This window comes from Balaenoptera acutorostrata, chromosome 9, assembly GCF_949987535.1.
Source record: "Balaenoptera acutorostrata chromosome 9, mBalAcu1.1, whole genome shotgun sequence".
NCBI classification, from domain to species: Eukaryota; Metazoa; Chordata; class Mammalia; order Artiodactyla; family Balaenopteridae; genus Balaenoptera; species Balaenoptera acutorostrata.
The window spans coordinates 40,231,472-40,244,449 of NC_080072.1; the positions used below are offsets into that span (position 1 = coordinate 40,231,472).

The following is a 12,978-nucleotide window of genomic DNA, read 5'->3' on the forward strand; positions in this document are numbered from 1 at the left end:
TTTTGGTGATTTTGAAGTATACTTGATAAGGATGTAATCTTCCTAGCTCATATTTTTATTTTATTTTTTATTTTTTTAACTTTTTATTTTATATTGGAGTATAGCTGATTAACAATGTTGTGATAGTTTCAGGTGCACAGCAAAGGGACTCAGCCATACATATGCATGTATATCCATTCTCCCCCAAACTCCCCTCCCATCCAGGCTGCCACATAACACTGAGCAGAGTTCCCTGTGCTATACAGTAGTTCCTTGTTGGTTATCCATTTTAAACATAGCAGTTCCCAAGTTTTTTTAAAATTCAGCCTAATAATCTTTCCAATTAGAGTATTTTCTCTGTTTATATTTAATCAAATTACTGACATTGTACTTAATTCCTCAGTTTAACATCTCAGAAATCAGAGTGTTTTTCAGTTAATGGAATATTAAAATGTGGTTGACTAAGTGCCAATAGCAACATAATCTTTACGGCCTGCACATGCATGAACTTTATTATAGCTATTCCTACTGCCATCACTTCAGACTGAGTTTTTGCATTTTGGGTACTTCACAAATTGAATTTAATTGCCATTTAAAATGTCTTCAAAAGGATTAAATTATGATTTGGCATTGAAATGAAAAGCTATTCTGGGGAATTCCCTGGTGGCCTAGTGGTTAGGATTCTGGGCTTTCAATGCCGTGGCCCAGGTTCAATCCCTGGTCGGGGAATGAGATACTGCAAGCCTCGTGGCCAAAAAAAAAAAATATTTTGTAAACATAGAAATGAAGCAGCTGGTATTAGTGAAGCAAATATTTGATGTTAAAGGAATAACAGCAACTTTACATTTTCTTGTAAAGGAACATTTAAGTGCTTCACCTGACTTTAGACAGGAAGATACCAACAAATAGACAAAGCTGCCTTACATTTTGAGATGCAACAAGATTATCTATGAGCAGCCAAACAATGCAAATGAAGGCAGTAGAAACTGACAATGCCTCCAATATATTTAAAAAAAAATTATAGAACATGAGGCTGATTTGATGGATTCATGAATCGTTAAGGCAAATGTTAATTTGTCAGACTTCCTACCAAGACTGAACAGAAGCTGCATAATTTCCATGTAATCTGACGAAGAAACAAAGCTGAATTTAGTCAATAGGAAATGCTGAAAAAATCCTGATATTCTTTACAGGCCTCAAAATGATATACTAATGCTAAAGGTACTAAAGAGATTGATATCCTGAGAATGGGTTACATAGGGAATAGCATATCACTGAAACACTAGCATAAGCACCTGTGGCCAAAAGTTGCTGCCATGTTAAATTTTAAACTACAAAAGCATTTCCCAAAAACGTTACTGTATATGTAAAAGAGGGATTATGGCTGACTTAAAGGAAGGCTAGCTAAATCTGGTTTGAATGTCCAAGAGCCTTTCATGGTCTGCCAAGGGTATGAGTTTAGTTCTTGATGCATTCTGAGGCTGCGTACCTGCATATTGAAAGAATAGGTTGCTGGAAAGGTATCACAACTTGATGTTATTCCTGATGCCATGTCTAGACAAACTATAACCCCTCAACATTTTAGTCAATAAACCACTGAAGGAGAGGTTGAGGAAAGAAGATGAATCTAACAAATTTCCATTGTCATCTTTTGAAAAGCACTAGCACCAAAGCTTGCAAAATGAGTATCATCTTTAGGAAAGCACTGGCATCAAAGCTTGCAAAATGAATGTCAGAGGCTTGGAAGAAAATTCCAGGCAAATGGTCTTAAAGAAATTCCCAGAATAAAATTACCCTCACTCTTCATAGTAGAGAGAACAATGTCGTGCGGGAAAACACAAACATTCACAATTCTGAATCAAGAAAGCATTTCAAAAGACTCAGACTATGAATGTGAAAAAGTCTTAGGAATACCTTAACCAATTTATTTAACTTGTAATTTCTTTATGTATCTGCAAAAGTGATGTGAGAAAAATCTATATGTTTAAATGAATCTTAAAAAGCACTTTCGGTAAACACAAAATGAAATTATAAGTGATAAAGCACAGTGTAATAGTTTAACTGGCAGTATGTGTTCTATATAGTATAAACTGGTGTCTTAATATCAATGGAGTCTTAGAGTTGATGAAACACCATCTTCTTTTGGGCTTTCTATTTATCCTGCCTCTTTAATATTTATCTCCTCTCCTTTCTTGCCTGTTTTTTTAAATTTTGTTTTTGACTGATGAGGAATTTTTAAAATACATTTTCCCCTTCTATTAGTTTCTAATCTTTTACTGTTTATTCTAGAAATAATTAGGACAATTAACTTACTGAAGTCTAAAGCTAATTAAAACATTTACTCCTTAATAAGCCCTCAATAAATGTTAACTGTTATAACAAAAGAAATGAAAATTTTTCTAGCTCATTAGGTAGAAAAGTAACGATACAAAGATGTCTTTAAACACCAAGATAATGTCAAATGTGTCAGAGATAGGTTTACAGATTTTCATTAACCCAGTAATATACAAATGTCCATACAAAAGAAGGAGAGATGAACGATAAGGAGAGGCAATGGAAAGAAAGGGAGACTAATTTACTTCTCTTCCACTATCAGGTTAGTAAGAATGGCCTTCTCCTTTCTTTTATCACTCTCTTCTTCCATAAGAACAGAGTCCTAAAGAGGAAATACTGGGCCAAACTAGCTGGCTGACACAGCAGACTGATCCAAACCAGGATAGGCTGAAAATTAACGCTCTGAAGTAGCATAATGTGAAGTTCTAAATCAGGCAGTGATCTCAAGACAGCATGGAGGGATTTCCCTGGTGGCACAGTGGTTAAGAATCCACCTGCCAATGCAGGGGACATGGGTTCTATCCCTGGTCGGGGAAGATCCCACATGCCGCAGAGCAACTAAGCCCCTGCCGCATGACTACTGAGCCTGCGAGCCACAACTACTGAGCCCATGCTCCACAACTACTGAAGCCCGCATGCCTATAGCCCGTGCTCCACAACAAGAAAAGCCACTGCAATGAGAAGCCTGCGCAACACAAGGAAGAGTAGCCCCCACTCACCGCAACTAGAGAAAGCACACGCACAGCAAAGACACAACACAGCCAAAAAAAAAAAAAAAAAAAAGCATGGAAAGCACTGATCCCAAAGGCATTAGAGCCTCAAGAAAAATTACAAAATAAGCAGAGTTCTTGGGACTTCCCTGGTGGTCCAGTGGTTAAGAATCCACCTTCCAATGCAGGGGACACAGATTCAATCCCTGGTTGGGGAGCTAAGATCCCATATGCCGCGGGGCAACTAACCCTGTGCGCCGCAACAAGAGAGAAGCCCGTGCACCACAATGAAGACCCAGCACAGCCAAAATTTAAAAAAAAAAAAAAAAAGCAGAGTTCTTAAGCCTCTCCTAACATGCAGTAGATACAAAATAATTTCCCTAAATGTCTAAGTCCTAAAAGTAAGTTTAACTCTCCTTCCCTGTCTCCACCAAATCACAATTCCCATTCATAAACAGAGGCACATTTCTCAACTACTGATTCGTACCAGTAATTATCCAGATTAAGTTTACTTGGGGTGTGTATGTGTGTGTGTGTTTCTCAAGAGTTTCCTGTTTTGCTTGTTTGTAGGGAGAAAAACCCTGGAAGTGGTTAAAAAGCATGGTCACGGGTGAGAAGTGTGAAGAGTACAAAAAACTGAAACTAGTTTGTCTCTCTTTCCTTTTGTTTCTCTTCTTCCTCCCTCATCCATCTCTTTCTCCCTCCCTCAACCCTCCTCTTTTACTCCTATTCCTTTTAAATTTAAGACTGAATTGAAGTATGTTTCCTTTAATCTGTTGTATGCTATTTATTAATTTAACAAATATTTACTAAGTACTCACTATATTCCAGCCATTATGCTGGATACAAAGGTAAGTGAGATAGACATGGTCCCTACCATCACAGAGTTTTCAATCTAGTGTGGAAGGCAGCCTATTAAGTAAACAATTGCAATTTGAAAAAAGCTGCTTACAAAACAACATATAGCATGATCCTTTCTGTTAATTGAACAAATTTTAAGGCATTAAAATAGTATTCAGCAAATAAGACATTTTCAGTCAGGTGACTTACAATGCTAAACGTCTTAATTTGCTCCTTATATTCCTTCTAATATCCCTAAAAGATTGACTGAATCTTTAGGTTCTTCCCCCATCCAATTTCCATTTCCTAAATTTCAGTTTCCTTTTCTCAAAACTTTATTTCAATTCACTTTCTTTACAGATATAATGGCAATTGAATCATTTCATGTGACAAGTATAGGGTATATTTACATAATATTTACCCAAAAAAGTCTGGAAGGAAATAAAATATTGGTATACCTAAGTAAGTTAAGCAAGGGCTAGTAGTTAAGTAAGAGGAAATTTCAAGACAGTTAACAGTTAAGTTGTTTTAAAAAAAACCACAACATTTAACCAAGAAGAAAGGTGAAAATGTTCCTTGCGTGACAACATTGAATTTAAATGTATCTTAAGGTGGATTACACTTTTCAACATAAATTTACTTCCTGATGACTTATTATGTGATACTCTTAGGATAACTTATCTCTGTCTTTTTAGTACTTTGCATAAAGCAAGTGGCTCAATAAATGTTAGCTACACAACCAACATCTACTATTGAACATTTATGGGTAATTTTTTTTAAATAACCAGAACAAATACCCAATCAAGACAGAAAGCCTTCTATAAGGAATCATGGGATAAACATAACAAAAGAAAAACAATGTATTAGATGAAAGTTATTTCCTTCTAGAGACAATGGTCAGACTTAAAGCTCTGCCATGGCAAATTACTGAAGCTTCTTTGAGTGGTTATCACAGCTTACAGATATCAGAGATGAAAGAGAAAAAGATCCATATTGTGGCAAATACTTCTATTTCCCAGCCAATATCCAAATCTTCCCTTCCTCTTCAATAACAAAAGCCCAATTTTATTCAGGGCAGCCATGTATCCAGCTACATTTCCCTGCTTCCCTGGTAGCCTGAGCTTCGGTTCAGGATAATCTCCTTAAAGGCAGAGGATGCATCCTTCTTTGTCTTTGCCTTGCTGCCTGGAACTTTGCTTTGACAGTTAGAGCTCTGGCAGCTATTTTGGACTATGAGGACCAGGGCCACATCTTAGGAATAGCAGATCAAAGAACTGGAAAAAGTTTAGGTCCCTGGTGACTTTATGAAGCTACTATACCTATCCTAGGCTGCTTACCTCAAAAATTACTTTATGAGAAAATAAACATTTTATGTTGAAGCCACCACTAAGTCTGTTTTCATTTTTGCTTTCTTAACTGATCACTTACCTTCAAACAGGTAAAGAATTTTTATCTCCTTTTTACAGATCAGGCAACTGAGATCCAGAGAGGTAAGATGACTTGTGCAAGATCAGTTAGTGAAGAGGTGGGTCTGGCTCCTGGCTCAATGCTTTTTCGCTAAGAACTGACTCTTAACAGGTTCTAAATATATGTAAAAAAAAAAAAAAAAATTAAAAATAAACATAAATTTAGCCTTATTACAGTGGTAATGGCACATGACAATGTAAACATTTGTCAAATCCTGTGATAAGAAAAGGTGCCAAATTTCTATAAAGTGGAATGAGACTGCATCATATTCCAGTGGGGGAAGGGAAAGAAATATATTAACTAAACAGAATCAAAGACCAGAATAAGCAAAGATACTCATTTATTGTACCCAGGTTTTACCATATTGCTCCTCTTTTAAATAACTAAGAAAAGTTCAAATGAAAAGCTTATTTTCCTCTGCAGTGAGACTTCAAGATATAGGGTAAGTTTCCCCATTAAATCCTTAACTGGAATTTTTCTTAAAATCTTTATCTGGAATCTTTTTTTACTCTTACCACCACTTTTAAAAATTAACCTTGGCCCCAGCCTCAGACATAGTGATCAGTAATAAAGCAAAACATCTCAAAGTCTTTTTTGAAATCCACTACCTAACTGTAAAATACAAGGCAGTTAGCTCATGTGCAAACTCACCAGTGAACATAATTATTTCTAAGCAGTATGTAAAGAAAATAAGGAAATAAAATATCTTCAAGTTTTAAGAACACATATTTATTTCTTTTCATGGTACTATATTTAACATAAAATTATCTAAGCAGGAGAGTAATCATATGCATGTAATATGTCGGAAAGGCACATGACTTTTATTAACACAGCATGGTCAAAAATAAACAGCAGGGACTTCCCTGGTGGTGCAGTGGTTGAGAATCTGCCTGCAAATGCAGGGGACACGGGTTCGATCCCTGGTCCAGGAAGATCCCACATGCCACAGAAAAACTAAGCCTGTGCGCCATAACTACTGAAGCTTGTGTACCTACAGCCTGAGCTCTGCAACAAGAGAAGCCACTGCAATGAGAAGCCCACGCACCACGACGAAGAGTAGCCCCTGCTCACCACAACTAGAGAAAGCCCGCGCACAGCAACGAAGACCCAATGCATCCAAAAATAAATAAATAAATAAATTTATTTAAAAAATAAAATAAAAAATAAACAGCAGATTTAATCCTAAACACTCCCATTTATTGGCAAGCTATTTGACTCTCTGAGTCTCGATTTTCCTATCTATAAAATTGAACTAATACTTCTCCATAAGTTTTTGACTGGATGAAAATAAGAATGAATACAATGTAACTAGCACAGTACTGGCAATAGTAAATGCTCCATAAACAGTAATGCCCTTCCTGTCTTGAAAATTTAATATCTATATATTTAAATAATTTAAATCTGTGCTGTAAACACCCAAAGTCATTGAACTTAAAAAGCAATAAACCAGTTTGACATACAACCTTAAATGTCATTTTTTGAAAGGCCATGTTAGAGCTCTCCTCTGAGCATTGCCATAGCCAAAGTCCTGATGCAGCTGTAGGCCAATGAAAAGAATACATCCAACAAAAGAAGAACACAATCTCTTCCTCCCTGGAATTAAAACAGAGCTTCTGGGATTCCCTGGTGGAGCTGTGGTTAAGAATCCGCCTGCCAGTGCAGGGGACATAGGATTCAGCCCTAGTCTGGGAAGATCCCACATGCCGTGCAGCAACTAAGCCCATGCGCCACAACTACTAAGCCTACGCTCTAGAGCCCACGAGCCACAACTACTGAGGGCAGCATGCTTCAACTACTGAAGCCCGCGCGTCTAGAGCCCGTGCTCTGCAACAAGAGAAGCCACCGCAATGAGAAGCCCGTGCACCTCAATGAACAGTAGTCCCCGCTCATCACAACTAGGGAAAAGCCCACGAGCAGCAGCGAAGACCCAACGCAGCCAAAATAAATAACTAAATAAATAAAATTAAAAATAAAATATATATATGAAAAAAAGAAACTTTCTAAAATTAAAAAATTAAAAAAAATAAAACATCAGATGTATGACCAGCTGAGCTGGACTCCAACCCTTCCCTGTATCAAGATATCAGCATAGATCTTAGTGTCTCTGTTGCTCATATCTGTAGAAAAGGACACCAATCAAGAAAACCAGTATATTGCCTTTTTTTTCCAACCCTAAAAGACAGCTACAGTATTCTTTTTTTTTAATTAACCATTCTTTTCATTGAAGAATAGTTAATTTACAATGTTGTATTACTTGCAGGTGTACAGCAAAGTGATTCAGTTATATATATATATTTATATTTATTCTTTTTCAGATTCTTTTCCATTATAGGTTATTACAAGATACTGAATATAGTTTCCTATGCTATACAGTAGGTCCTTGTTGTTTATTTTATATATAGTAGTGTGTAAATGTTAATCTCAAACTCCTAATTTATCTCTCCCTCTCCCCTACAGTATTCTTTTTTTTTTTTTTTTTAATTTATTTATTTATTTATGGCTGTGTTTGGGTCTTCGTTTCTGTGCGAGGGCTCTCTGTAGTTGCGGCAAGCGGGGGCCACTCTTCATCGCAGTGCGCGGGCCTCTCAGTATCGCGGCCTCTCTTGTTGCGGAGCACAGGCTCCAGACGCGCAGGCTCAGTAGTTGTGGCTCACGGACCCAGCCGCTCCGCGGCATGTGGGATCTTCCCAGACCAGGGCTCGAACCCGTGTCCCCTGCATTGGCAGGCGGACTCTCAACCACTGCGCCACCAGGGAAGCCCTCCCCTACAGTATTCTTGATGATAAGCTTCTGAAAAGCAGATACTGTTGCTCATATGTAGACTCAATAAACATATGAGCAACAGTAAAAATTTTAAATTTATTAAAATTACAATGTGTTCATTATTTACATATACTGTACTTCAATAACTAAAATACAGTATGTCAAGAAGCTCTGCCAAAAAAACAAAGAAAAAACAAACAAACAAAAAACTCTGCCAAAAATAAAAGCATGCAACTGCTATCTCATTTTCCATTAGGCTGCTTTAAATTTTTAAAATCAGAGAATGCTGGGACCAGAAATGATCTTAGAGGTTGTTCGGTTCAGACCCTACTTTTATAAAAGGTTATAAGGCACAGGGAGGTTAACTGAGTTGGCCAAGATCATCTGGCAGAGCCAGGACTGGAATTTGGCCATTTAATTGTAATTAAATGTACTTTTTACCATATTGTGGTAGTTTTTAAAAATTTTAGATTGAAAATCATTAAAGTGATCAACGTTTTTCCTTGAATAAATTATTTTAAATTGTTAGGAGCCTGTTTTTTAAAGTCTATAAACTAATTGCATGTATTAAACATAAAAATAACAATTTCCCCTTTCTAGACCTTCAATTATTTAGAAAAAGTTAATCATCTATCATGCCAAATACAGTCAACTCAATTACAATACTTAAAAGATTACTGACTTTAAGAATTATTTTCAGTACATTTTGAAATCCTACACTTGATTCCTCCAGCTACCCAACACTTAAAAGGGTATTTTGCACACTTCAGTCATCTAAAGGGTCCTTAGAAAGTGGAAAGCAATTTAAATATTATTCTAAATAACACAAAATTAGTTTGGTATGTCTATAGAGATACATAACATATCCCCAAATAAAAAGACACTGGTATTGATCATGTTACTGATACTCTATATTAGTGCCCATAATAACTAGTGTTTTGAAAGGTACGCTTATTGTCTTAACTGTGCATTTCATTTTAACTGCTGTTTACAGAGCACAAACCAGCTTGGCAAAAAGTATACTGAAAGGGTATATACAAAATGTGTGGTATGAACAATAAGTACCTCAGGAGATCAGAGAAAGGTAAACACAACATGGACTTCACCCTTGCAAAATGGGTAAAACTAGAATAGAAGGAGAACAACATAGATAACCACAAGGAGACAAATGAATTTTTCACTTATCTTGAAAAGCTGGACCAGATCATGGAGAATTTAAAGACCAAGATGAGAAACAGAAGTTCCTATGTTTACCCTAATAACAAGAGGTATATTATTTGAGATTTCATTTCTAATTCTAATTTCCATGTTTTTTCTTAAAATTTTGACTCTACTAACTGAGGAAGAATTGTTGAAACATCTGTTTGTTCAACGTTTGTTGAACTTGGTTTTCAAGTGTTATAAAACAAGAACTAACACTCGGCTTAAATCAGAATGAGTCCCGAGGCAACATCTATGAGGAACAAGATGCAAGAATCTGGATATTGGCTGACACTATTCAACAGAATTTACCAGGGAAGCTCTTAAGAAACAAGTAATTTAAGTAGGCTGTAAAAGAAGCTATAAGTTAACGGATCCAAATCTATTATACCACTAGTCATACTACTTTTAATGAATTCCTTAAAGCAAATATCTCATCAATTCTTTCGGTTCTTATAAGGAAAGTCCACAATCTCCTTCAGACAACATTGACTATCAGATATAATTGCATTTAACCTCCCTTCTCCCTCCTCCCCCCTTTTTTAACCCAGGTAATATATAGTTTGGTGTTCATATTCACTCTTGAATTTAATAGCCTTAATAAAAGGCTTAGACGGCAGCACTTACTTATTTAATTGTGTAAATGGACATTATCCAATTTAGGAGTTTAGTGGACACTTTGAGACTTTCAAGAGGTTCTGTCTCCCAGAAATGAGAGTAATGGTTCAATGGTTTATGTTCATATTTTCTTTCTTTACATTATAAAATAATTGCCTTCCAAGACCACTGCCAGCACCAACCACAACAATAACCACATTTACTCACTCAGTCACTATTTAGCAGGTGCAACAAGGAAGTACCATCTTTCTCAAACCCTGTACCATCATCTCACACCTAATGGTTTGTCACTTAGGGAAAACAATACCACACCTGGCACGAACTTTCTCCTCCCCTAATGTCAGCGGTTGCCGGCTGAACAGAACCGGCAGAAGAGCAGGATTCACCGGCCTATCTTAGCTCTGCGCCTCAGCCGGGGGTGAGCATCAGTCTCACCAGGGGGCACCTCCCTCGCCCATCAACCTGCCAAGGCCGGGCTGCAGCCCAGCCTGGGACTTGGTCCTGCACTCACCCCCCGCCTGCTCCTCGCCATGAGCCTGCCACTTTCATCGACCGCAAAGAAAGCATGGGTGCCCGGCAGCGAGTGGAACGGAGAAAGAGACCCCGCGTCTCAAGCTCGAGCTGGAAGCCACTCTCCACCGTGCCCGCCCAACCGTGGAGCTCCCACCATCCTTACTGCCGGGGCAGGGTAGGCGAAGACCTGAGCTTTATCTCAGGACCCACCCCAGCCTCCCGCGGTGCAGAGCCTCACCCACCTCAAGATCGCCGGCCTTACGAAGCCGCGTCTCCACACGCGAAGCTCCGCCTGCTGAACGCTTGCAGCGCACAGACCTGCCTCGCCAGCCCCCAGCCGGCGGCTCTGCTCTGTACTTCTACCCACCGCGCGCTCCCGCCTCCTTGCTGCCATGGCGACCGCCCCGGGCCCCAGCAGCCGCTAATTGGTCCTACCCGGAGAGTGGAAGGCGCCGATTGGCAAGGGCGGAGACCAGGCCGCGCCGGAGGGCTTGGAGGCGGGCGGTGTGGAGAGCTAACGCGTAGGAGCCCCGGGAAGGGTGAGCCAAGAGGGACGTGGCGCTCTGCGGCGCGGGCTGAGAAGCCGCGCCCCTTCCTTCTCTGGCTTTCATAGAGAGTCCTGTGGAGCAGGATTTGGGTGGGTGAGGTGCTTACCCGGGACGCGGACAAAAACCCAGGTATCTCCTCCCCTTCGGCCCGTGGTCCGCGCCGGCAGCTCCCGGACTGGTCAGAGACAGGCTGTTAGGCTCGTTTTCACCCACAGGCCTCGCTTGGGTCTAACACCCCGGGCCTCCTCCATGGCGGGAATCTTACTCATATTTGTAACCTCACCCTCCCCTGTTTTGCTGGGCCCTGGGCCACTATGGCTTGATTGCTTTTATTTCACCTTGTCTCACCCATCTGCGGACATCAGTCTTTTCTTTACACCCTTCTCATAGAACTGAGACATCTACTCCACAACTCTCATTTTAAAGATAGGAAAACTCAGCTTCAAAGATACTAGTGGCGAGGGTTAGAGAAGCTTTTGGAGCCTCAAGGCTGGTTTCGAAACTTAAGTCTACCAAATAATGGCATCTTTCTCCGAGCCTTAGTTTTCTCCCTTGTGAAAAATAGTATATACCTCAGAGTTGTTAGTAAAGATTAGATAAGATTCCCGAAAACCAGTATAGAACCTGTTGCATATATGTTAGTAATGGTAGCTTCTTTTTATCAGGAAGTAATAGAGAATAGTAGCTAAGTCACAAATTTGGAGCCAGACTGCCTATGTCAAACCAATTCCTTGACTCGCAGCAAGTTATTTAAGTGCTCTGTGCCTCACTTTCCTTATCTGTAAAATGAGAATGATAGTACCCTCCTCCTTACAGCGTAAGTTAATAGAAAAGTGACAGGCACATAGTAAGTGCTCAGTAAATGTTAGCCCTTCTCACTTTAGTGGCTGAGCTACAACTATAATTCAGGTCTCTAGATTCCAAGACCAGCAATCTTTACTCTTAGACACCTCTCATCTGTATACTTACAACAGTGCCTGGAGGTTAAGCTTTTTTGAAGGTTCAGGAGGAAACACTTGTCCATTTTCTTAAAATCTCAAACTCTCTCTCTTATCATCATGAAAGTCCTAGAATGTTATGACTCTGCCTTCACTGAGGGTTTAATAGCAGAGACAAATGTGAGGAAAGTAATCATATTTGGTTCTGATGGAGAGATTGAAAAGTGAGAACACTAGAGAAAGAAAGGATATTCAAGAGGTTATGGTATAGGAGGACTAAATTTCTATTTGAAAAACATGAGAAATACTAATACGGGGGTATTGGTTATGTACCATTAGTAAGCAATGTTAGTGTTAGGTCAGGAGACAATACCACATCCCATCACTGTGGAAAACACTAAACTGTAAATACATCAAAGGCAGACGCTATCTTCCACATTTTTATTACCCATTATCTACCAAAGGGCCAAGCACACTGTGCCTGATCTAGGCCCTAAAAATTGGGATAAACCCTTTAAGGGGAGACCCTGAAAGATCTTGTAATAATCTATCTAGATTATTTATCTAGATAAATATTATTTATTACTATTATCTAGTAATCCAATGGAGAAGAAGAATGGAAAATGAGCAATTGGATTAGTCCAACAACACAATGAAAAGAAAAAGGTAACACTAGCTTGGTGACTGAGATGCTGGCAATATTCTCAGCAATATTCTGGGGTGAAAGAAGAAAACAAGAAAGACAGGAAAACCAAGATGAAACAGCAAGACTCAGGATTAGGAGAGATCACTGAGGAAAGTATTTAAGAATGTCGTGTGCCTGTAAAGCAGGCAACAGCTTCTCTTATACTAGTAAAGACTATTTTGTGGTAGAGAAAAATAGGAATGTTGACAGTGAGCCCTGGAACTATGAGCTCATGTGAGGGACTTATAAGGAAATGTTATTACTTAATAGGTAAAACCCCAAACTTGGAGAGGGAAAAAACAAGACTTTGGAGTCAGACCTGGGTCCCAGCCCTGCCTGGATTAAAAACTCAGTTCTGTCTTTATTAGTAGAATGTCTTCTGC

General features: G+C 39.0%; 1 protein-coding gene and 1 long non-coding RNA gene across 5 annotated transcripts in view; one reads left to right on the plus strand and one right to left on the minus strand.

Moving 5' to 3' along the window:
- The window catches only part of NUCB2 (nucleobindin 2), a 44,515-nt gene extending 33,692 nt beyond the window's left edge, over positions 1-10,823 (minus strand). For 2 of the 4 annotated variants that reach the window (XM_057553779.1, XM_057553781.1), the window contains exons 1-2: positions 10,667-10,823; positions 5,292-5,444 (exon numbers count right to left, since the gene is read on the minus strand). The gene's annotated coding sequence lies outside the window, so the exon portion shown is untranslated. Of the gene's footprint in view, positions 1-5,291; positions 5,445-10,422; positions 10,636-10,666 lie in introns of those variants that run through there. The other 2 variants (XM_057553780.1, XM_057553782.1) reach the window with 2 other exon arrangements.
- A 113-nt stretch (positions 10,824-10,936) lies between these two features.
- The window catches only part of LOC130708954 (uncharacterized), a 43,815-nt gene continuing 41,773 nt past the window's right edge, over positions 10,937-12,978 (plus strand). The window contains exon 1 of the long non-coding RNA XR_009009347.1: positions 10,937-11,101. This is a non-coding gene — a long non-coding RNA (uncharacterized LOC130708954). The remainder of the gene's footprint in view (positions 11,102-12,978) is intronic.